This window comes from Pinus tabuliformis, chromosome 7, assembly GCF_031772625.1.
Source record: "Pinus tabuliformis cultivar Carrire ecotype Pingquan chromosome 7, CPIR1, whole genome shotgun sequence".
In the NCBI taxonomy this organism is placed as follows: Eukaryota; Viridiplantae; Streptophyta; class Pinopsida; order Pinales; family Pinaceae; genus Pinus; species Pinus tabuliformis.
The window spans coordinates 477,563,399-477,566,911 of record NC_142293.1 but is presented as its reverse complement, the minus strand read 5'-3'; the positions used below and the strand labels follow the sequence as shown (position 1 = coordinate 477,566,911).

The 3,513-nt window shown below is 38.5% G+C and overlaps 2 pseudogenes; both read left to right on the top strand.

The window, feature by feature from the left end:
- The first annotated feature begins 757 nt into the window (after positions 1 to 757).
- Positions 758 to 1,353, top strand: LOC149248045 (copper transporter 5 pseudogene; annotated as a pseudogene).
- A 378-nt stretch (positions 1,354 to 1,731) lies between these two features.
- On the top strand, positions 1,732 to 2,481 carry LOC149248044 (putative RNA-dependent RNA polymerase 1 pseudogene; annotated as a pseudogene).
- Positions 2,482 to 3,513: the final 1,032 nt, after the last annotated feature.

The following is a 3,513-nucleotide window of genomic DNA, read 5'->3' as shown; positions in this document are numbered from 1 at the left end:
CTGTCTTCTTGTCTGATTTGGGTCAGCAGCAGTTTTTGGTGTGGGAAGAAAACTTCTGAAGATGAAGATCAAGGCATATATTCCTGATTTCAAGCTTGCATTTGAGCGTTTCTGTATACATGCTGGAGGGAGGGCAGTCTTGGATGAGTTGGAGAAGAATATACCCTATCGGAATGTTCTGCTTTGTATCTATTTCAATATCGAGGACCAGGCCCTGAATCGGATCTGTTAGGGGCATTTCCAGCGAAATTGTGGAAAAGGGTTTCATCCGGATTCGAACTCCAGACCTCCAAGATGATGCACATAATGTTTTACTGCAGGAGCTACTGTTCGACGGCTGGAAGACTCAATCATGGCTTGGTTACTCGCTTACCCTTCTTGTTGTATTACTTTTTTCTGTATTTCATGAGTATATTGTCAATCTACGGTCTCGTTTGAAGGGGATTTTACGAGTGGTAAAGCTGCCTCAGACCTCAATGCTCCTCTGATTGGAAGAAACCCTAGAGCACTTGGATTTAGGGTCATGGAATCCGCCATTTTTGGTCTGAATGTAGGGCTGGAATATTTGCTCATGTTGGCAGCGATGTCTTTCAATGGGGTTTTTTTTATAGCTGTGATCCTGGGGTTTGTTGTTGGGTATTTCTTCTTGCCATGGGGAAGGCGAAGAAGAAAACATTGAAAGTCCATGTGGGTGCTCGTGAACTTCATGATCATTGTATATTGTTGTTTTCTTTTGATGCTTTCGGTTGTGGGAGACATGACCCTGCTGTTCGAGGGCTGGAAGACTCAATCATGGCTTGGTTACTCGCTTACCCTTGTTGCTCCTTGTTGCTGTTTGTTTTTTTTGTTTTTTGCTTCTGTATTTCATGAGTATATTGTTAATCTACGGTCTCGTTTCAAGGGGATTTCGAGTGGTAAAGCTGCCTCGGACCTTAATGCTTCTCTGATTGGAAGAAACCCTAGAGCACTTGGATTTAGGGTCATGGAATCGACCGTTTTTGGTCTGAATGCAGGGCTGGGATATTTGCTCATGTTGGCAGCGATGTCTTTCAATGGGGGTTTTTATAGCTGTCATTCTGGGATTTGTTGTTGGGTATTTATTCTTCAGAAGCCATGGGGAAGTCGAAGAAGAAAACACTGAAAGTCCGTTTGAGTGCTCGTGAACTTCATGATCATTGTATATTGTTGTTTTCTTTTGATGCTTTTGGTTGTGGGAGACAGGTTGAGAAAACTGACCAGAACAATGTTCCCAGAAAAAATTAAAAATAAAAATGCTTACTACACTGTTTTTCAAACATTTACCAATAATATTCCCTGTTGAATTTTGTCTTGCAAGCATCCCCTTAGGTTTTATTATTTTTTTTACTAGAATTCGGGATGCTTTAGGCACTTTTCACTGAGATATTACTGGACAATCTGCTACTAACCCCATTGACCACATCTCATTAAAACATATGAATCCTTGGACTGTTTGTACATTGGTTGGCTTCATGTTCTGAACTGTTCAGAGGAGAATATTAGCATACTTTTCTGGAATATTAACCTACTAACTTTGTGATTATGATCTTTTTCTTTATATGAAAAGAATTTGTGGGCCTTCATTGGAGACAAATTACCTATATTGCTTTCTTATACTTGTTTAAGCTTAAACACTAGCACTGCTCCGTGCATTATCTTATATGATTTTGTTTGATGATGCAGTAGGTTCAAGAGTATTTTGTGAATTATATGATGAATGACAGCTTGGGAATGATAGCCAATTCTCATACTGCATTTTCTGACCAAGAGTCGAGTATGGCTCAGAGTGCAAGTTGTCTACAGTTAGCCGAGCTATTTTCAAAAGCAGTTGATTTTCCGAAAAATGGTATTCCAGCGCGGGTTCCTGCCAATTTACACCAAAAAGAATTTCTTGATTTCATGGAGAAAGAGGATAAACGAACATATGAATCAAAACGTGTACAAGCATCACAGACTCTTTGTATAAGCTCATTCACAGAGGAAGTTGTTCGGAAGGCATATGACAATAATTTGGAGGTGAAGGGATTTGAAATCTACCTCAGTGAAGCTCTAGTGCACAAAAAATGGTATGGCTGTAAGTTGGCATCATTGATGGATTATTATGGGTTGCGGAGATTATCAGTGGAAACATCGTAACTTTGTCAATATTCCATGGTAATAGGAAGCATAGAGATCTAAAGGAAACAATCATGTATGCAGTAAGGTCTCTCAGAACACTGCAGGGGGTGGTTTGAAAACGGCTATGATGATTACCAGAACACTGCAACCAGCTTTGCTGACAAGCAAAGTGCCAGGGCATCAACTGGGTATCATGTAACATGTCACCCAGATTATTGGGGCCGTGCAAATTTGAAAGGATCTGGTACTACCGATCCCCATTTTATAAGTTTTGCGTGGGTGATATATGACAAACTACTTAGCATCAAATGCAAGAGGCTTACTCGTGTTATTAACACGAAATAAGAGGCTACAGTTAATAAATTGTGTCATTTAATCATGTGGGCAAGTTGATTATATTGTTTCAAGAAACCTCAAAGGGATGGAGCCCTTGGAAGTCATCTCTATTCAGCTCGAGAATCATAAAACCGTGCCTGTAAAATGCATTGTTTCACCGTCAGATGTGAAGTGGGTGGTCTCCAGGACAGCTAATATGGTTACTTGTGTTTATGTTTCAGGGTTTAAATTATGTTTCACTATATTACTAACAGAGATGGTGAATTATTTTTATTTTTCTAGGTGACGAGCAAATTATACATGGTTGGTTACATTGGCAAAAGGCGCCATGCTCTGCCATGATTCCTCTACCTAGAGTATAAATTTAATTAATCTTTGAATATAATCAACAGTGATTTGTATATTTCCGAGCAGAGTTTGATAGGATATGAGTGGAAATGGTAAATCCATTTTTGTCAAATAGCTTAAGGTTAAAAGAGGCATATTTGCAAACGTGTAAGGTGAAAAGAGGACAATGACAATTCAATTGGATGCTTATATCACAGTGCAATGATACAAAATCCAAATATATTTTCCAACTGTATGCCTCTTAATTAGGGTTAATGCTCAAGGCAGTATGGCCTAGAAACCGAGAGTGATTTTGATGCTTTGAATATCATACCCAAGGCTAGTAAAGGGTATTCTCAAACCTACTAAACACCTCCACTATTCAAAACAATTCGGCTTACATAACTTACTGCAACACCGTAGTTATTCATGCATTGATGTTGAATTGAAGCTGAATTGGGCCTTCTATTCCTGACTTAGCAGGACACTACTTGGACTGTTCAAAAGTGATTTTTTGAAGTATGACTATTAGCAGTTTAACCATATTACTGAACTTACACAAAGAAACCTTACTGCTTAGCCTTAATATTTTCCAACTGCATAAAAAATAAAATCCTAAATTTCCATAGTTTGATAACAATAATTTACATATCTTTGTCAAACTGTATGTAGGTTTGATAACAATAATTTACATATCTTTGTCAAACTGTATGT